Source organism: Schistocerca piceifrons, chromosome 6 (genome assembly GCF_021461385.2).
Source record: "Schistocerca piceifrons isolate TAMUIC-IGC-003096 chromosome 6, iqSchPice1.1, whole genome shotgun sequence".
In the NCBI taxonomy this organism is placed as follows: domain Eukaryota; kingdom Metazoa; phylum Arthropoda; class Insecta; order Orthoptera; family Acrididae; genus Schistocerca; species Schistocerca piceifrons.
Window position 1 is genome coordinate 494,950,157 of NC_060143.1, and position 23,068 is coordinate 494,973,224.

General features: G+C 43.1%; 1 protein-coding gene and 1 non-coding gene across 2 annotated transcripts in view; both read right to left on the bottom strand.

Moving 5' to 3' along the window:
• The window catches only part of LOC124803420, a 909,999-nt gene that overhangs the window by 155,388 nt on the left and 731,543 nt on the right, over positions 1-23,068 (bottom strand). The gene's annotated exons all lie outside the window — the stretch shown is intronic.
• Trnas-cga lies at positions 10,495-10,569 on the bottom strand. The gene has a single exon. It is a non-coding gene; the product is annotated as a tRNA-Ser (tRNA).

Below are 23,068 nucleotides of genomic sequence, written 5' to 3' on the forward strand. Positions count from 1 at the left end.
ACCACATTTTCTTTCTCAGTTTTTCATTTGCAGTCATTTCGAACCTCATGATGAAAAGTTATTTAATCCAAATGTGATCGTTAGGTGTGATATTAATCAACCATAACATTCCCAGTCGTATAATTGCGATGTTAACAGCTTTTCTACATTAAGCTCTATATGGATGCAGATGACAACCTGTGAAAGGAAAACAACTTACTGTAACATAGAAAAAGTAAAACAGGAAAAGCACACCATGTGGTAATGAGATACATATAGAAACTCTTGTGTGTTTTCAAAATTGTAAATACTTTTTTAGAAACTTGAATTTATATCCGATATGTACAAGCAGGAAAGACCCATTTTCTCGATGTTTAGTAGAAAGAAAATAAAACCCCACTCATGCTGCTGCAACTTCATCGAAACATGTCTGAGTAATAGAAAAAAAGACAATTTGAGTTACGCTCGAGGCATAGGCTATGCACAAACAAATTTATCTGAAAGCATACACGGATGAAAGCGCTTCAGTCTCAAGAAGAATACCTATGTACAATGTTGGCCACAACATTATCGTTACTATTACTCAGATCCAAGGAATGAAAGGAACTTGCCTTTCAGCAAGTGAAAACTTCACACTCTTTAAAAACACACATTATTTATAAAGGTATTAAAGCATTCAAATAGTAAAAAACATACCATGCTTACGAAGGAGTTGGTAACCACGTAGAATGTTGACCACATCAACGTTACTAAGTGTAACATATAAATACCAGGAAGTTGGTCACAGAATGACTTTAACTGTGGAACCATCAGAAGACTAAGCTGTTGTACCTATGTGGTACGGATCTCAAATACGTGAGCATTAATCTAGAATGGGTAGCACTAGATTTTTGTAAGCTATCTCCTTTGTAGATCGATTGTATTTTTTTAGCATTCTACCAACGAACCGAAGTCTGGCATCTGCTTTATCTATGACTGAACCTATGTGATCATTACATTTCATATCCCTACAAAGCATTACCTGCAGGTAGGTATACGATTTGGCTGACTGCATCTGTGGCTCATTGATATCACAGTCATCACACATTACATTTTTTTCGTATCGTGAAATGCACAATTTCATATTTCTCAACGTTTAAATAAAGTTGTCAATCGTTACACTACTTTGAAATCTTATCAGTATTTGGCTATATTTGTGCACTTTTTTTCATATACTACTTCACTGCACACAACTGCTTCATCCTGTAGACAGTTCACGTTGCTGTTAATATTGTTCGCCAGGTTATTACAACAAGAAAAGCATGCGTTCCAACACACTTCCCTGTTTGTACCTCCGAATCTTCATATAAGACAACATGCTGCGTCCTCCCTAGTGTGGGATCCATTCTCAAACCAGTCACAAATTTTGCTTGGTACTCCACACAATCGTCTCTCTGATAACAAGCGTAGGTGTGACATTCACGCAAATGCTTTTGGGGTGCCAAAAGGTACTGCATCCATGGCTTTCTGAATGTCATTGGAGAAAAGGGCGATTTCGGTTTCTCTTTTGATGGACGTTTTCGGAATCCAAGCTAGTTGTCTTGGAGGGGATCATTCTGTTCGAGAACCCCACAACCTGTTGGAGCCAGGTATTTCTAAGAGCTGACTGATTCCAATTGTGACTCACAGATATTGTACTCATAGGATATTACGCTCCTGCGTTTGTGATTTGCACAACTATACATTTCTGAGCATTGAAAGCGATTTACCGACCTTCGCATCACTTTGAGATCTTATCAAGATCCGACTGGATATTTGTACCACTTTTTCGCTACTACTTCATTATTAACAGCTTTGTCACCTTAAAAAAAAAGTCTGAGGTTGCTAATGACACTGTTTTTCAGGTCTTTCAAAATGGTCCAAATGGATCTAAGCACTATGGGACTTACCATCTGAGGCCATCAGTCCCCTAGACTTAGGACTAATTAAACCTAACTAACCGAAAGACTCCACACACATCCATGCTCGAGGCAGGATTCGAACCTGCGACCGCAGCAGCAGCGCGACTCGGGACTGAAGTGCCTAGAACCGCTCGTCCACAGCGGCCGGCTTTCAGGTCTTTAAGACGGTTCTCAGGCGTGTGCCTAAAGTTACATCTACCTCTGTCGATCACTCATTGTACCATCGGATGCACATGCTCACCCAAAACGATCACATAAACCTTGGTAATAACGTGACTTTGTAAAGCAACCGTGGGGCTTATGGAATACCACGCTGTGGCTGCCCAAATCATCACCGAACGCCAGCGATGTTTCACTCTTGGGACGTAAACTCGACCAGAGGTTTGAAACAGTTTGAAACAAGATTCATCTGACGAAATGACCTTCTCCCATGGCTCTGTAGTCCAGCTTTTATGGCTTCGGCACCACGTTCTTCTGTTACGGGCGTTTGCATGTGTGATGAGTGGTTTTGAAATTCCAGCTCGTCATGCAGTTCCCTGCTTCTAGAGTCCCCTCTGTGATGGTTTGGTGCTCAGAGGGTTCGTGAGCGCGATCTTCAGTTCTGCTGTGACTTTTGCAGCTGTCGTCCTCTAATTTTTCGTCACAGTCCTCTTCAATGACCGCCTGTCATGATCACACATCAAACACTTTCCGTCCCGTTGTGACTTAGCGGATGATGGATTTCCGCTTTTCCTGTACGTGGTATAAATCTCTGAAACGGTGCCTGTGGAACACCAAAAGCTTCGGCTCCCTTGGTTACGGAGGCACCCACCAACGGGCACCAACAATTTGCTCATGTTCGAGGTCAGGTATCTCCGACATAATGCACGCACAGCTAAGCAGAACACAGTTCTCATAATGACTGACACGTGCAACGTATTGAGGACATAATACATGTGCCGTTCATGATCAAAATACAACAGCGCAACCTGCAGTTCTGGCTAGGATATGCATTTCATGTTCAACCCTGAAAGTTGTTAAGTTGTATTCTTCGTGGCTTTTTCTACCAGATGTTCATAGTGTGTATATAGTCGGGCTATGCATGCTCCATCTTTCTAGGATTTGCTTCTGCAATCACGCCTACTCGTCTTTGAATTACGATTATTTTATACGGTGCATATGATAAGCTTATCTGTAATTCGCAGTTTTCATGTTACCACGATTTCTTAAATACTCGGCGCATCTTTCCTCTGACAGACCTCCACGTATCTTTCAGTACAAAAAAAAAATTAAAAATATTAGGAATTTCTTGACTCTTTGACCACAATTCTTGTGTTTCTTGTTTTGTATTTGAAACTAATAAATACACATGCGAACGAAAATAGAAATATTATGAACATGTCGAGGGGAATGTAAGAAACTAAAACGGTATGTTAAAAGATTAACCTTGGGTCCCTGCCGCAATCAACCAGCCAGTCAAGAAAACCAAAGCAGTTTTTAAGACGCCAGCTGCACGTTATTCATTTCCCTCGGCCGGTTTAGGGCTTAATTTGACAGTCAAGTGGGTTATATAAAATGTTAGTATAGTTTACTTTCGCACTGTTCACGGTCATCTTCTTACGACGATGTTGTAACGTAACAGTCTGGGCCAGTAACTCCGGATTATAAGTGGAATTCCACGCCACAGTGAACCTGCACAAACAGCCGTAAGAAGGATAAACTTCTATATTATAATTACAAAAAAAAACATCAACCACGCCGTACGTTCACCAGTGAAAGACGCCATGAATGTTGCAGGTGAACGACTCTGACATTCTGAATTTTCCACTGGAGAATAGGTTCACCGATCGTGAGATCGCTTGTTGTTTCCACTGGTGCCGTATGAATCAGTGGTAACAGCAGGAGATCCGTTTCGAAGTATGTTCTGTAGTCTGACAGACAACTGTGTGTTAAATGGCTATGACGATCCACAGTTAACATCGGCAGCGGAGCGTGCTTTAAGTGGATATCCTTTTTGGAACCAATATCCCCGGATGTAGCACAGCCGTGTCTCCCCAATGGTAGCCCCGCAAGCTGTGCGGGAGAACTTCTGTGAAGCTTGGAATGTAGGCGATGAGGTGCTGGCAGAAGTACACTGGGGTGACAAAAGTCATGCGGTATCTCCTAATATCGCGTAGGATCTGCTTTTGCCCGACATAGTGAACTAGCTCGACGTAGCATGGACTGTGTGAGTCGCTGGAAGTTTCCTGCAGAAATATCGAGCCATGCTGCCTCTGTAGGGATCCATAATTGCCGAAGTGTTGCTGGTGCAGGATTTTGTGCACGAACTGACCTGTCGATTATGTGCCATAAATGTTCTATGGGATCCATGGAAGGCGATCGGGGTTACCACATCATTCGTTGGAACTGTCCAGAATATTCTTCAAACTATTTACGAACAACTGTGGCCTGATGACATGGCACAACGTCATCCATAAAAATGAAGTCCGTGAATGACTGCAGATGGTCTCCAAAGAACCGAACATAACCATATCCAGTCAATTATCGATTCAGTCGGACCAGAGGGCCAAATCCATTCTACGTAAAGACAGCCCACATCATTATGGAGCCACCACCAACTTGCATATAATAATTCCAATCCCAAGGAAAGCAGGTGTTGACAGATGTGAAAATTACCGAACAATCAGTTTAATAAGCCACAGCTGCAAAATACTAACACGAATTCTTTACAGACGAATGGAAAAACTAGTAGAAGCCGACCTCGGGGAAGATCAGTTTGGATTCCGTAGAAACACTGGAACACGTGAGGCAATACTGACCTTATGATTTATCTTAGAAGAAAGATTAAGGAAAGGCAAACCTACGTTTCTAGCATTTGTAGACTTAGAGAAAGCTTTTGACAATGTTGACTGGAATACTCTCTTTCAAACTTTAAAGGTGGCAGGGGCAAAATACAGGGAGCGGCAGGCTATTTACAATTTGTACAGAAACCAGATGGCAGTTATAAGAGTCGAGGGACATGAAAGGGAAGCTGTGGTTGGGAAGGGAGTAAGACAGGGTTGTAGCCTATTCCCGATGTTATTCAATCTGTATATTGAGCAAGCAGTAAAGGAAACAAAAGAAAAATTCGGAGTAGGTATTAAAATTCATGGAGAAGAAGTAAAAACTTTGAGGTTTGCCGATGATATTGTAATTCTATCAGAGACAGCAAAGGACTTGGAAGAGCAGTTGAACGGAATGGACATTGTCTTGAAAGGAGGATATAAGATGAACATCAACAAAAGCAAAACGAGGATAATGGAATGTAGTCGAATTAAGTCGGGTGATGCTGAGGGAATTAGATTAGGAAATGAGACACTTAAAGTAGTAAAGGAGTTTTGCTATTTGGGGAGCAAAATAACTGATGATGGTCGAAGTAGAGAGGATATAAAATGTAGACTGGCAATGGCAAGGAAAGCGTTTCTGAAGAAGAGAAATTTGTTAACATCGAGTATAGATTTAAGTGTCAGGAAGTCATTTCTGAAAGTATTTGTATGGAGTGTAGCCATGTATGGAAGTGAAACATGGACGATAAATAGTTTGGACAGGAAGAGAATAGAAGCTTTCGAAATGTGGTGCTACAGAAGAATGCTGAAGATTAGATGGGTAGACCACATAACTAATGAGGAAGTATTGAATAGGATTGGGGAGAAGAGAAGTTTGTGGCACAACTTGACCAGAAGAAGGGATCGGTTGGTAGGACATGTTCTGAGGCATCAAGGGATCACCAGTTTAGTATTGGAGGGCAGCGTGGAGGGTAAAAATCGTAGAGGGAGACCAAGAGATGAATACACTAAGCAGATTCAGAAGGATGTAGGTTGCAGTAGGTACTGGGAGATGAAGAGGCTTGCACAGGATAGAGTAGCATGGAGAGCTGTATCAAACCAGTCTCAGGACTGAAGACCACAACAAGAACAACCAACTTGCACAGTGTCTTGTTGACAACTTAGGTCCATCGATTTGTGGAGTCTGCGCCACACTCGAACCCTACCATCAGCTCTTCCCAGCTGAAATCATGACTAACTAGGGGACGGTTTTCTACCGTCTAGGGTCAAACCCATAAGGTCACGAGCCCAGGAGAGGAGCTGCAGGCGACGTCGTGTGCTGTTACCAAAGGCACTTGCGTCGGTTGAGTGCTGCCACAGCCCATTAACGCCAAATGTCTCCGCATTGTCCTATCAGATACGTTCGTCACACGTCCCACACCGATTACTGCGGTTATTTCACGCTGTGTGTCCTTGCCTGTTAGCGCTGACAACTCTACACGAACACCGCAACTCTCGGTCGTAAAAGTGCACGTCATCGGCCACTGCGCTGTCCGTGATGAGAGGTAATGCCTGAAATGTGTATTCTCGGCACACTGATATGTGGATTTCGGAATACTGAATTCCCTAACGGTTTCGGAAATGTCCCATGCGTCTGTTAACTTCCATCATGTGGCCATAACCTGTTCACATGAATCACCTAAGTACAAATGACAGCTCAGCCAATGAAGTGCAGTTTTACACCTTGTGTACGCGATACTACCGTCATGTGTATATGTACATACCGCTATTCCATGACTTCCGTCACCTCACTGTAAAGCTGAGGGGGCAGGTCACGAGACGGGCTTGGGTAGCTAAGTCGGTAGAGCAATTGCCAGCAAAAAACAAAGGTTCCAGGACACAGTTTTAATCTTCCAGGAAATTTCACTGTCACGATGTTCAACAGATCAAGAAATGTGTGTGTGTGTGTATGGGGGGGGGGGGGGGGGGGGGGGCTGTGGGTCGGTGGATGTATGTGTGTTTTGAGGTGGTAGGGAGGGGGACTGGCAGGGGAGAGGGACTGATACTGAGTTCTCCAATGGGCTGACAGTTCAACGTTTCGTTGACGTCTATGTCATTAGATACGGAGTAAGGGCTAAAGTAGGACAAGATTCGGACAAGGAAGCGAGAGCTAATCGCCAAGTTTTAACTGTCACATCGAAAAAACAAAGTTATGTAATGTTTCCAGAGCATTGGTTCCCAAATTCCAAACACCCAACCTAGACCTATCGTAAGTACAATTACTGCTTCCACAAAACCCCTTTAGGCAAGGTAAAGGCACTAGAGAGGCAGTTCTCACGTTGCGCTTGACAATGGAACTAAGGCTGAAGAAAAATCAAGGAGTGTTCATAGTATTTATCGACCTATAAAAAGACATCGTCAGTGTAAAATGGTGCAGGATATTCGAAATTTTGAGAAAAACTGGGGTAAATTGTAGGGAAAGATGAGTAATGTACAATGTGCACAAGACCACGAGGGAACAATACGACTGGAAGACCTAGTGCGAAAAGCTCGGATAAAGAAACGCGTAAGATAGGCACGTAGTCTTTCGCCCCAACTGTTCTGTCGAAGAAGCAATGACGAAAAAAAAGAACAGTTCAAAAGTGGGATTAAAAAATCAAGGTGATAAGACATAAACCATGTGATCCACTGGTGGCGGTGCTATCCTCTGTAAAAGTGAAGAAGAATTACAGGATCTGCTGAATGGAATGAACAGTCTAATGAGTAGTTGAAGTGAGAGTAAATCGAAGAAAGAGGAAAGTAATGAGATGTAGCAGAAATGGGAACAGCGAGGAAACATCAGAAATGAGGATCACCAAGTCGACAAACTTAAGGTATTCTGCTACCCAGACAGCAAAGTAATCCATGATGGACTGGGCAAGAAGGACATAAAAAGCAGACAGGACATTCCTGTCGAAGAGAAGTCTACTGGTATATAAAAAAAAACCTGAACTTGAGGGAGAAATTCCTGAGACTGTACGTTTCGAGCACAACACTGTATGGTAGTGAAACATGGACTGTGAGAAAACCGGAACAAAAGAGAATCGAAGCATTCGACATGTGGTGCTACGGAAGAATATGGAACTTAAGATGGACTGATAAGATAGGGATGAGGAGGTTCTCCGGAGGATCGGCGAAGAAAGGAATACGTGGACAACAGTAACAAGAAGAAGGCACAGGGTGACGGACATCTGTTCAGACATCAGGGAATACTTTCCGTGATACTAGAGGGAGCTGTAGAGGGTAAAAACTGTAGAGGAAGACAGAGATTGGAATACATCTAGAAAATAACTGAGAACGTTAGGTTGCAATTGCTACTCTCAGATGCGAAGGTTGGCGCCAGAGAGAAATTCGTTACCGGCTGCGTGAAACCAGTCCGAAAACTGATGGAAAAAACGAGGGTCCCAAAGAATTTCATTCACAACACCATACAATTAAAAAAACTGGGATGTGTTCTCTGAGATACTAACATCCTTGAGTTGAAAATAAATCTTGTCCTGAAGCATTAGGTGATTCTTTAGCACCCATTCTGGAGTCATCTGATGCCGTACCAACAACGTTCCTGGTCTTGGTAATGGAAATGTCCACCTGCTGCAAGGAGACACAAAACTCTTCGAAGAAAACACTTTCAGTGAGCAAACGTCAGTTGCTGCTTTCAAACGTATTCTATCTCTGGCAGCAGGTAAGAAAAATCGGTGGACACAAATGCTAGAAGGGCAAGGCATGATCAAAAGTAATCGACTCGCAAGGATCCCAAGTCGTCTGAGTACCGATCCAACACGAAAGGAAATTAACGCGGTCATTACAGAGAAACAGATTTTTAGCAGTTTCTAAAAATGTTAAAACAGACAAATATGGGGGGCTCAGCTTTCAGAGGCAACAAAACGTAGAAACAAATGAGACTTCAACCCCACTTCGCGAAGAAGAGCAGCAAAAAGCTATACAACAATGTAAGAATAACAAGGCAACTGGCTTGGTCCACATACGAATAGAGCAGGTAGAGAAATTCGGACCAACAACACTGAAATGGCTTGCACAGTTCTACAATGACTTCTTAAAACAGAACAGGTTTCCAAAAATATGGAAGCCAACGTAATTGCTACCTTGAAACGGGGAAAAGTGTCTTCTGATACTCTCAGGCATATCGACCTATCCCGTTATTACGATATGTACACCTACACATTTGAAAGGATGCTTTTGAACCACAGACTGACAACTTGCTTATGACTGAACAGGCCGGCTTCAGATCCCAAGGAAAGCGTCCAGTACAAATAATTCACCTATCGCAGCACGCAGACGATAGATTTGAAAGGGGAAGTTCACTGGAGTAGCGTTTATTGACCTTTCATCAGCTTACGAAGCAGTCGAAACCGCATAATGCTTCACACGATGTACGCTCTACCACGAAATGACCAACTTTAGGTTTCCTTTTTCTTTCTTTCTTTCTTTCGTTTCATGAGTCCTTCGTGATGATCTAAGTTATATAATGACGTAGATTAATCGGCAGCTTAGAGAAACTTGATATGTTGTAGGACTACTTTGGTCAGCAACCAACGAACATTTATTTCTGTGCAGCTCCAACGGCAAGCTGTTTTAAACAGAAAACAGCTGTTAAATGAGGGCTGTCTGCGAGATGTACCCGAAAATGAGGCCAGATGGCAGATGGGTACGAAACATAGGTTGTCCTGGCCTTCGCACACTTACTGATGCCAAGATCCCAATCTGCTAGCTACACCACGATCATAAAATGTCGAGTCAGCAAAACAGATGGCTTCCTCAGCAGATATGCAACGCGTGGAACTAAAGATAACTACAAACTTCGTCTTGAAACTGTGTAGCTCGGCACCTCCCGCTGTCCGATTACGAAAGACTCACTGATGCTCCGAAATTACGGCCAGGGAGAGAGAGTAGCCAATGGGGAAAAAGGAGACCCCGGCTCACACTTTCGAAATTCGCTTTGGTTGCTGGCCAAAAGCTTGCTAGGTGCACAGCTGACACCCATCCAGTCGTTCAGTAATCCCTACGAGGCCGATTTGCCGATGTAAGTTCCTCACAATGGGCGCTTTCGTATCACAATTATACCGATGGCAGAGGATCCAAAACTGGTATTTTAAGATACAAGGAACCAATGGTCAGAACTGTGAGTAAGACATGTGAGTGTGTTTGTTAACTGTTTAAGTTCATCTACACCTACATCTACATCCATACTCCGCAAGCCACCTGACGGTGTGTGGCGGAGGGTAATTTGAGTACATCTATCGGTTCTCCCTTCTATTCCAGTCTCGAATTGTTCGCGGAAAGAAAGATTGTCGGTATGCCTCTGTGTGGGCTCTAATCTCTCTGATTTTATCCTCATGGTCTCTTCGCGAGATATACGTAGGAGGGAGCAATATACTGCTTGACTCCTCGGCGAAGGTATGTTCTCGAAACTTCAAAAAAAAAAAAAAAATGGTTCAAATGGCTCTGAGCACTATGGGACTTAACATCTATGGTCATCAGTCCCCTAGAACTTAGAACTACTTAAACCTAACTAACCTAAGGACAGCACACAACAACCAGTCATCACGAGGCACAGAAAATCTCGAGACTTCAACAAAGGTTATAAGTTCTAAGGGACTGATGACCTTAGCAGCTAAGTCCCATAGTGCTCAGAGCCATTTGCACCAAGGTATCGATGTCGGTCGGTGAGGCCTGGCACGAAGGCGACGTTCCAAAATATCCCAAAGGTGAAACTTCCTGGCAGATTAAAACTGTGTGCCCGACCGAGACTCGAACTCGGGACCTTTGCCTTTCGCGGGCAAGTGCTCTACCAACTGAGCTACCGAGGCACGACTCACGCCCGGTACTCACAGCTTTACTTCTATCCCAAAGGTGTTCTGTAGGATTCAAGTCAGGACTCTGCGCAGGCAAGTTCATTATAGTGATCTTACTGTCATGTAACCACTCCGCCACAGGCCGTGCATTACGAACAGGTGCTCGATCGTGTTAAAAGATGCAATCGCAATCCCCGAACTGCTCTTCAACAGTAGGCCTGTGCTGTGATAGTGTCAAAAAAAAAAAACTAGGTGTGCAAGGCTACTCCATGAAAAACACGTACACACCATAACACCACCACCTCCGAATTTTTCTGTTGGCACTACACATGCTGGCAGATGACGTTCACCGGGCGTTCACTACACCCACACCCTGCCATCGGATCGCCACATTGTGTACCGTGATTCGTTACTCCACACAATGTCTTTCCAGTGTTCAATCGTCCAATGTTTACGCTCCTTGCACCAAGCGAGGCGTCGTTCGGCATTTACCAGTGTGATGTGTGGCTTATGAGCAGCCGCTCGACCATGAAATCCAAGTTTCCTCACATCCCGCCTAACTGTCATAGTACTTGCAGTGGATCCTGACGCAGTTTGGAATTCCCGTGTGACGGTCTGGATAGATGTATGTCTATTACACATTACGACCCTCTTCAACTGTCGGCGGTCTCTGCCAGCCAAGAGACGAGGTCGGCCTGCACGCTTTTGTGCTGTAGGTGTCCCTTGACGTTTCCACTTCACTACCACATCGGAAACAGTGGACCTAGGGATGTTTAGGAGTGTAGAAATCTCGCGTACAAGACGTATGACACAAATAACACCCAATCACTGACCACGTTCGAAGTCCGTGAGTACCGCGGAGGGCCCCATTCTGCTCTCTCACTATGTCTAGTGACTACTGAGGTCGCTGATATGGAGTACCTACCAGTATGTGGCAGCACAATGCACCTGATATGAAAAACGTATGTTTTTGGGGGTGTCCGGATACTTTTGATCACAAAGTGTATGTATGGTCCACAAGTTACTTGGCACTGACACCTAAAAGCGAAAGTTACTTTCGTCCGTAAGTTTTGCACACAAGTGTATTTCCCGCATTCATTAGCTTTAGATACACGTTACTGTAGAAAACAGCACGTTGCTGGCACTGCGCACTCGCGCTGCAACCTTCCCCCCCCCCCCCCCCCCCCCCTGCCGCTCCCCTGCGGCCACCCTTGCTCGTTACGCCTCCAGAGAGCAGAGCCCCACGCATCCTGGTGGGCAGCCTTCGACCGCGTTCAGACAGCTGACGTTTCCAGCTCCCTTCTGTCTGCCACTCCGTGCAGGCAGCTCACTAGTGACTGCCATCGGCTGTAGGATATTCCGCCTCTCCCTGCCAATCAGCTTTCAGATAAGTGCCTTAACACTCATCGTTGTGGCTGACGTAATTTCAACGGCACTCGCGGTAAATGGAAATGTGCGGCGGACGTAATATTACGTCACGCCAGTTGCGATGACTTCCGCGATGTCAAACGTATTTTTAAGGATCCCGGAATCGTCTGTGAGGTCTGCAGGCTTCGTAGATCTCAATAGCAGTACCACTTAAACAATTATTGTCGCTTGCTACGTACGCATTAGGTGAAGTTCGAGTTCTCACTGTTTCTGTGCTTTTATTTTGATTTTGTGGAGAGGAGGAACATTTGGAGAAAATTATTTACAAAGTTCTTCAAGAGTCTACAGAAGATAAAAACGGAGTATTTGATGACGATTCTGATTACACGTCATCTGTAAATTGTAGTAATTCTTGGCTTCTTTGGAGGTGCTGCATACGCTTATCGTACTTTTTTCGCAAATACTATGATTGTGAAGGTACGTCATAGAACGAATGAGAGCACAGGAGGCCAGTGACTGTAATATTAGACCGTGAATCTCTACGTGTTTCAATTTACATCACACAGAATTCCACTATGACCGCAAAATTTTACTTTGATCTTATGTTTTGTGTGTTTATTTAGATGACTACTTGCTGTACTAAACATATACACGGAAAGATCATATGCTTGTCTACATATTTGAATACTAGAATTCCTTTCCAACTTATCACCAATACGGTGGACTTACAAATCTGTGTCGTGTGTGTTCCCTATGTGCCTTTGCTATTAGCACCAGTTTCGTATAGTGCCACGTTGTGTGGCACCACATTCTGCAATTATCCTTGATTTATGAGCATGAGTGTAGATTGGTGTCAACAAAATATTTTCGTATTCGGAGGAGAATTTTGATGATAGAAATTTCGTTAGAAGATTCCACCGGAACAAAAAACGCCTTTATTTTATTATATCCACCTCAAATCCTGTATCATGTCCGTGCCACTCTATCTCATATTTCGCTATAATACAAAAGATGCTGTTCTTCCTTGAACTTTTTCGATGTACTCCGTTAACCCTATTTGGTAACGATCCCAGACCGCGCAGCTGTACTCCAAAAGAGGGCGGACAAGCGTGGTTTAGGCAGTCTCTTTAGTAGATCTGTTCCATTTCTAAGTGTTCTGCTAATAAATTGCAGTCTTTGGTTCGTCTTCCCCACTACATTTTCTATGTGTTCTTTCCCATTTAAGTCGCTCGTAATTGTAATTCCTACGTATTTAGTTGAATTCACGGCATTTAGTTTTGGCTGATTTTCCTTTTAGCACTCTTGTGGTGAACTCACACTTTTCATTATTTAGGTTCAATTTTCACAACAAAGTTTAATTTTATCGATTAACTTTTCAAATAAATATTGAATATACGTAGAAAATACATTACATATGTCGTGGTGCGCTAAGATTGTTGCAAAACAGTTGTGCCGCGTTGTCAGAAGACAGCACATGTTCTGGGTTTTATGCATGCAAAGTTCTGCTGCTGTACGAATAACAGATGCTTCACTGTGTGCGAGTGAAAAGGTGCGGTAACACAAAACGTACTACAAAAATGATAGTGCAAGTCTTGTGGACAAAACGTCTACATTCCCCGAGATACACCTTGAAAGTCTGTATATGGACTAAATGCAGCGTCGCGTCCATTCGTAATGAAAAGGTGACAACATTTTGACCAAGGCTGCACGGATATGGGAGACGCTGAAGTGGAAGGAAAGCCATTAAAACGGACCACAGAAGACAAAAATTTCAGGCAGTCGAAGACCTGATTCCCAGAAATCGTACTAGTAGACATTTCCCAGTCTATGTAGATCCCAACACATAGTGCTCATCCCAGCTTTCGACGTCGTCTGCAGTATCGAAAACCGTGTCCGCGCCCACTATCACTTACACAAAAAGGCGCAAGGTTTATGGCGTCTCTTGACTTCCTTGAGCGCTACTCCGTGGAAATGGAGGATTTCGTAAGCCACATCATAACGAGCGATGAGCCACGGGTCCTAGCATTTCACACCTGCAACAAAAAGTGTTTGTGGAATGGAGACACACCTCTTCGCCTCCGCGGAAGAAATGCAAAGCTGCTTTGTCAGCAGGGAAGATCATGGCCACCGTTTTGTTCGACAGTGAAGGAGCTATGTACACACAGTTCATTGCAAAGGACAGAGTCGGTAATGTCAGTTCGTACTGCGCAACAATGGCACCGCTTCGCAGTGCTATGGTGAACAACAAGCGTGGAAAATTAAAGGCGTTGTTCTCCTGGACGACAATGCAACACACCACAGGGCACGCAAACACAAGCTTTGCTTCAACGTTTTCGACGGGACATTTGGAATTATCCGCAATGAAGTCCAGATCTTACACCAAGGGATTTTCATCAATTCAACCTAGATGAAACAACGTCTTGGAGAAAATGATTTTCCAACAATCAGGACGTTCACACAAAGGTCCTAGAACAGCTACTTGACTACTGAGTGAGTCTCTAACTGGACAATTATTTGAATGTAACGGCCGTTATTTATAGAGACTTGGTAACTATGCTGAAAATTAGTGTCATGTATCTCAGTCTCTTGGAAGTGTAGTTCAGCATTCAAAAAAAGTTAATTCACGTGCCATAGTGATGTGTGATTTACTTTTTTACGTCCCCTCGCAAGGGTTTGTAAGAATAAGAGTCAATGGAAGCTTGTAAATATGAGAAAAGTTTCTTGGGACATGCATGCGTGTTCGTAGGAACTTTGCATTGTACTTCTGAACAACACAGGCACAGCAACAATATCGTATTTATCCTCCGACACCGGGCAAACGACTTTCAGTTAAAATGTCTCCCCTCCCCAGTGTATTGTCTCCTGGAAATGGAAAAAGTGCTAAATAAGTATTTTCTTGCCTGTGAAAGGACACGAAGTGACAAAAGCACAAAATCCAATAAACTAAAATAATAGCCGTATCTGCGATGCAAGAAACAGTTTTCATAGTTAACACTAATTGTGTTAAGACTGTGATGTTATTCGCACTTACTTCTGTTCGAGCTCTTGGAAGAATAAGACGCAAACTTGCACGCTAACATTTTATTACGTTGATTGGAAAGGTCTGTGATATAATAATTTCTGTTTTTTATCTCAGAATATAATTACTGTCCGTTAACATAAAATAACTGATTTTATTTACTGTTCATATACGTGTAAAGCACTTTTCCTGCGAGTTATCGCGACTTTCATTGTAGCAGATGTACGTTAATTGTTGGCAGTCATTGCTGCAACATTCTCTAAATACACGCAAGGCTGGGTGTGGCGCCCACATACTCGCAAAAAACTGGCTTCATTAATCAAGAGATGTAAAATGTGCAATACAAGCACACATGCTCCGAATTTTAAATTATTTCAGGTACACCAGAACGCAGCCAGACGCGTATGTTAAACAACCACGTAGTTCATTTCCTAATACTATTTTCAGTTACTTATAAATATTTTCTAGGTCAACAACCACCACACATGCAGCAACGACATTTACCCTGAAACTAAGGTACCTCATGTTCTCCTATTTAATCTGCTGTTTAAGAGAATACTCTTCGTCACACTCTTATGGAGCTAGCCACACCTTGAAGCAAATATTAATTACTGCGAGACATCCGTCTTTAAATAAGTGTACTATTACGTGAAATGGACAACATTCTCTTAACAGTTTCGTATAATCCAACTTATATGAACTTCGTATGAAACTTAAATAACTTTCAAACCAAATATATAAGGAATAACAATAACTATTCTGCTTTTATATTTTTCATCAAGTTTAGGGAAATTAAAGGGCAACATTTTTTCCCGCTTATTCATCGTATACATTTTTAATAAGTTAGGATTTATTACAACTGGAATATGCATAATGTATGTACTAGTACAGATTGTAGACACATGGTTGACGACTTATGCAAGTTTGGGTGTGGCCATAAGTCGTACTAGGATAACCAATGGTAAGGCGACAGTTCGCGATAAGAGGGAAATCTCGATTCTAGTCCCGGTAAGGCACCAATTTTCATCATACAGCTGATGGTTGTCCATATTCGCAGTGATTTCCCTACATCGCTTTAGGGAAATGCCGGGAAGGTTCCTTTGAAAGGGCACGGTCGATTTCCTTTCCCATCCTTACCTAATGCGATGGGACCGATGACCTCGCTGTTTGGTCCCCTGACCCAAACCAGCCAATCATATTCGCAATTGGGGGATACATTTTATGTAATACAAGAGGAAGCTCTTTGAATCCCACTTAACATCTTGCAGCGAAGCACGTATGAAACGAATTCGCCTCTACAGCTGAGTGGTAAGCGGAGCGGACTGCCATGCGGATGACCCGAGGACTGCCATGCGGATGACCCGAGTTCGATTCTCCGTACTGCCGGGGGTTTTTCGTTGGTGGGAGGACCGGAACGGAGTGCAGTCGACCTCGTGATGCCAACTTAGGAGCTGCTTGGCAGTTTAGTAGCGGCTCCAGGTCACGAAAACAGACAACGGGAGGGAGAGCGATGTGCTAACCTCACGCTCCTCCATACCGCATCCAATGAAGCCAATGGCAGAGGATGACACGGCGGTCGGTCGGTTCCGATGTGACCGCCAGGATGTGTGGACCGAGGGCGACGAGAAAGACAGGCCGCGGCGCGTACGTCACGAAGGTAGGCATGAGCTCGCTCGCTCACTTAACTCAGCAGACAAAATGCGTTTCTAAACCTGTCGACTCGCAACTGGGTGTGTACCTACTAACGAGTATTGCATCTTTTACTGGAATCTGGTACTATGAAGTCTTAGTGATTACCAGTCGTACAACAAAGTTTAAGACCAATTATCAACATAAATAGTATAACGGCTTATTTATAGCTTTAGTCTCTTCCGCGTAACAATCCTCATTTCACACAAGATGTGGTGCCTTATGCAACTGATAATCATTTTGACATGATTTTGGTTTTATTGTACCCCAGTACAGCCGTAACAAATTATTAGTAGGTCTGTGCACCTTCTATCATTGTGGGACTAATAACAGTAAGATTCCATAATAGTGGGTTTCAGTAGAAGATACAATTCTCGTTTGTACGTACATAACCAGTTACGAGGAAAGAGTTGTAGAAATGCAGTTCCTCTGCTGAGTTGAGCGAGCGAGCTAGGCCTACCTTCGTGACGGTACGCGCCGCGGCCTTGCTCGTAGGCTTCGGTGTGGACGGAGTTTACGTTTACGTACGTGATGAGCGCATTTCCAGTATGTCGTGCGCCCCAGGTGACTACATCACCAACTCCAATTACGTAAATTTTAAAATACAGGATGTATCGAAAAGGATCATCCGATTTTAAAAATATCAAACTATTATGTTATTTGACATATGTGCGTGAACAACGAACTGTTCGAAAGAGAAAACTTTCGAGTTTTACATGGTGGCACACTGGCATCTAGAAATGGGGGAATATTTTAATTGAAGGATTACTGAACGATGTACCGGCTCAGTGGACCAAATGATTCACTACTCTTACATTACTGGCCTCCAAGGTCACCGGACCTGACTAAATGTGGTTATTTCTTGTGGGGGTTTATTAAAAGACTCTGTTTATGTGCCTCCGTTAGCAACAACAATGAATGAATTCAGACATTGTGTAACAGCAGCTGCGGAAGCTGTAGCTCAAGACAGGCTCTCTGCAGTGTGAGAACAATTTGAATACCTCGTTGACATATGCCGTGCATCTCAAGGGTGCATGTTAAACACCTTTCAAAACTATGAAAAAACGCTTTTTGAGCTTTTGGTTCATCAACAAAAATTAATTGTATATATTTATCTATTTAGTTATGTTTCCCAAAAGTTTATATTACGAAAATGTGTTGCCTGTTGTTCCCTTTTTTTGTGTTTTTTTCAATGTGCCCTACCGTCTCGTGTCGCCTTGTACACCGGCTTAAGCTCGGCCACGATGACACGAACGTGTGACAGGGGGATGTAGCGTCTCCTGGCCAGTCGTCATAAAAAGCGTGTGACAGAATTTTTTTCCGTGTGTAAGACCAGTTAACATGTATCGATATAGTGCCACGCACACGGCGGAAGAGAAATAATTTAAAGACGACCAAGTGAAGCAATAAAGCAAGACTGTGTAAACATTTCACGAATGTACTATGTGTGTATGTAGAACATTCATTATTATTTGACGCTTTATGCATTTGTTAACTTTGAATCCATGACACAGTATTATTTTTGAAAATTTTGTTAAATGAATTAGTGCCTCAGATAAAAAGGACAATTCAGTACATGTATAAATAGTAAAAAGCATTGTAATAATCTGTTCTCTTTGGGGTTCGTTACGAGTAACAATCGCGTGTTAAGCAAATGTATATGCTAGCCGTGAGTCTTTTGTTCATGAAGCTTGGGATCCGCCATTAGGCGAGCTGTTGTAAAAGGTGTGTAAAATTAATGCATTTTTGTTTGAATATATAGAGTTTGAGCAAATATGTTTTTAAAATAATTTGTAAAGTTGCCAGCAATTCGTCCCGTAAATAATTTAGACATTTTCAGCATTTAATTTAGCGAAAGCCGCTGTACCAATCTGCGAGGGCAACGGCCATAGACGCGGCACATTTAAAAAAATATATTTATTTCAGGCATCGCAGTCGCCTCGCCGGTAAAGCGAGGTAACATAATAGTATTTAGCATTTCCTTACAGCTTCCAGCAGTGCCGGCAGACTATATCATATTATTCAGTGCATTTCTCAGTTTGATTTGGAAGGTGCTGTGCGACATGTTCCATGCGGCCGCAAAAAATATGACGAATAACAGTGTTATGACTTTATCATTTTCACATTTTGTGGCAAGGTCTGCTCTGTGAAACTAAAGCAATATTTTACATTTTTTCCCAGAGATTAAGAGAACGCGGGCTAGCCGTGCGCCTATTCTAATTAACAGTATTTAAAAATCCACTGCATAACGTAAACAACATTCAGTGCTGTAACGATCATTTGAATTTCATTACTGACTTTTCTGAATACTATGCAAGATAGTGAGTTCAGATACAGTTTTCTTTCTTTCTTGGTTACGTTACAGTAGCAAGTGAATGTTCCCTACATGATTATCCAGAGCAGATGTGGAAAAGCAATAACTTCATCCACGGTGTGCCACACTTATGATAAAAGTGTTTATTGCCTCTCCCACTCCATAACCACAAGCCGCATAAAATTAACTCCAGTAGTAAAAAAGTGAGAGGTGGAGTAAGGGAGACGGAATAGGGTCTTCAGTGGTAAATGCAGATTACCCGAAAGCTGGTAAGGTTAGGAATGGGGCACCGGCGACAGAAAGTCCTGCCGCGGCAACGGGTAACAGGCACAGGGCAGCCGCGAGCTGCCAAACCTGATCCACTGTGCCGTTATATACCTGCCTACCTGCCGCTCACTGTTGGCAACCAACTGCTCGCCACCCGCGGCACGTAGCAACTCCGACATGTCTACGGCACGGAATATGCCGAGCGAAAAAACAGTCCGCGAAAGGCGTGAGCAGTTACCAGGCAAAAAGCATCCTTCCACGGAAAAAAAAAAACATATCGTACTAGACAACACAGAGCCCTAATAGCCACCAGTATAACAAAAAGGTTTCACAGAAGTATGTGGGCGACAGCGTCTATGAAGTTGAGATAAACGCCAATTTAGATGACTTCGGTACATTTCAGTGATGAGATCCGCCGTTCACATTCAAGAGGCGCCGAACACAAAAGCAAAACTGTCAACAACTCGAAAATTGGTGTTGCCCTATTTGAGGTGGTACCAGTAAAAAGCTTGGTGGTGGTTCGATGAACCCACAGCCAGGCACTTAATTCTAAATGCAGAGTAGTCATGTAGATGTAAAACACAGCATAGGAAACCTTTTTGTTGATGTTCGATGGAGCGATACGTGTTGGAAATCGTATTTTCCACATTATTTTCCCCATTTTTTCTGAGACAGCGCTGGCAGAGAGCTCCCAAACTATGTGAGATAAGTGGTGGCACCAAACGACGCACACGATATCAGCAAATTGGAGACTTATATCTAGAATTAGGTAAATTAAAAACTATAATTTCAACTTCAAGGGCATGATCTTTATTAAAACATACCCACATTAGAGGTAGAAAAACTCTTCCGCCAAAATGATGTTCTGTCCAAAGATCCATCTCTATGTTATCAAGGATAAATAAATTTCTTTCGAAAGAAAATTTGTTTGCAAATGCTTTATGCTTACGTTTGTAGCCTCAGTTCCTGAACAACAGCCGATGTCGGGAGCGGCTTTACGATTCTTGATCCTTTTCTTACCTGAAACAAAGACAATTTTTAAGTCATTATGGACTATAAACTTCCTGGCAATGAAGCAAAGGCATAATTTTATTATATGTTTACTAGCGTTTGGATAACATACCAGCAATCCAACGTCATTTTATGTACACTGTATAACTGAAACTTGAAAATAAAGTATGGAAGAGCATATGTAACATAAACATAGTACTACAGTTAAATGAAGCTAAACTCCATAGAATGCAGTATGGTGTAGGGCAGATGGTACATTTACATATCCATATACATCTACATCAATATCCCGCAAGCCATCTTACGGTGTGTGGCAGAGGGTACTTTATGTAGAGTCTGCGCGAAGTGTCGTGGCCGGTAGATGCGCAAAAGACAGGGCACGCATGGGAAGAGTGGTAGTGGTGGGGCTGCGACGTGGCGCTGCTGTAGGGGAAATGCTGAGCACTGGAGGGGAAGGGCCATTCTAAACTGAAGCTCACATCTTTTGTAAATGTTAAGTGGGACGCCTCCACGCCCACACTTGCATGGTGACCATTTAAAAAGATCTATCATCTCTGCTTTAGTTAGTATATAAAAGGATTTCGCTGAAAATGCAGCGATTTATTTTCGCCTGGCTTGTTAACCATTTGTAACTTTCAGAGAAATGTCACGAGTGACGAATTTTGAATAAAACCTACACATTTCTCTTGCTGCCACGTTAAAATTTGCTTCTTTTGCCAAAGCACAGCGGACTTTAAACAGTTTTACCTCATCAACATGCTGTGCAGATGCCATTGCAAGAGAATTCTGAAACAGTGGTTTATTAAGCTTCAGTGAGGAACTGAGAAAAACCAAGGACAGTAAGGAAAAAGCAGCCCACCCAGTTAGCCATGCGGTCTAACATATGGCTTTCCGGAGTGGGAAGGGGCACCTGGTCCCTGGCATGAATCCGCACGACGGACTTGTGTCAAGGTCCGGTGATCCGGCCAGTCTGTGGATGGTTTTTAGGCGGTTTTCCATCTCCCTCAGCGAATGCGGGCTGGTTCCCCCTATTCCGCCTCAGGTACACTATGTCGGCGATTGCTGTGCAAACAAGTTCTCCACGTACATGTACACCACCAATACTCTACCCTCTACCACACAAACATAGGGGTTACACTCGTCTGGTGTGAGACGTTCCCTGGGGGGTCTACTGGGGGCAGAACTGCACAATAACCCTGAAACAGTGGTTCGGTATGGGTGAAGTGGACTGTGGTAGTCGTCATTGGGTTGTGGATCATTGCGGCTGCAGTGGGGATGGAGCCTCTCCATCGTTTCTAGGCCCCAGTTAACATACAATACAATACAATACAAGGGAAAAGCACATCCTCTGTACAAAATAAATGTGTAGTGCCTTCACTTACGTTGCTCCAAAACCCATATCATTCCTCATTTCATCAGCCATCGACTGGCCCTAAAAATTACATTGTTTCATCGAAAAGATCAATAGTTAGTGGAATAACACTGTAGATATTGAAGTTTCGCATAATAACCACACGGCAGGAAACTCTCCTTTTTTATACTGTCATTTTCCACAATCTCATTTCGATATCTGAAACCGTTTATGAAATATGAGAAATGTTGTGGACATTTCACTCTTGGTTTTATTGCTGGCGCGGAGCGATCGCAAATGTGTGCTATGTCAGAACAATTTTCTCGATATTGGTGACAGATTGAGACCTCCACCCAAGTCTAAAGAAAAATATGTTAAATAAATTTCATACACGGCAACATGTTACGTAATATGCACCAAACGCAATATCGAAATGACTCTTATTTTCACTGGAAAGTTTTTCCAATTTCGCGCAGTGTCTTACATTCAGGAAAATATCACAATGAATATGACCATTAACGAAATTGTAGGCACACCATAATGAACTGACATACAAAGCTGCAAGTAAAGCAAAAACGAAATTTTTTCCCCGAATAATTTCTATGATATGATCTGACATAGATTTGCAGGGCGTGCGCCTCCGTTCTGTCATCGCCGACCGGCCGAAAGGTGGCAGACATTTGTCGGCGTCCCCTTCCAAACAAACGAATGAATTCGCAAAGTGGTCTGGACGAAAATTGGTCACTGAGCCTCGGCCACCGTATCCTGACCGGACTGTACCAACGTCACTTCCCTTTTCCCTGTTCAGTCGCGAATGTCGCGGGAAGATTGACTGCTGGTAAGGCACCGTCTGAGTTCGAATCTTTCTCATTTTCCCTTAACGGTCTTCTCGCGATATATTCGTAGGAAGAAGTAACATATTGGTTGGCTCTTCTAGGAGTACACTCTTGGAATTTTAACAGTAAACCACACCGCGGTTCAGAAGGCCTCTCTTGCAGTGTGTGGCTCTGGAGTTGGCAGGGCAACTATGTAACGAAACGTGCTGCTCTTCTTTGGATATTCTTATTTCCTCTATCAATCCTATACAGACAATACTCAAGTACCGGCCGAACGAGGTTTTAGCCAGCTACTTCATTTGTTGATGTGCTGTGGATTCTTCAAATGATCCCAGTCTGGCATCTGTCTTACCTGCGATTCATTTTATGTCGTCTATGTTAAACCGCTCCGTAAGCATAGTCCTATGTATTTTGTGGTTGTGACTGCCTCCAGTGTTTGTTCTTCGACTGTGTAATCATACAATAAAGGACCTTTCTGCCTATCTGTGCGCAATAAGCTACATTTGTTTATGAAATCTTGGATATTCGGGAATCCAGCCATATGTTCGCGACGATCTCGCACGATATTTCAACAGCGTGCCTCGCTGTCTTCTTCAGGTGCTACGTGAGACTAATTAAATCAGCCATAGCAGAGCATTGTCTGGAACTTGGCCATTCAA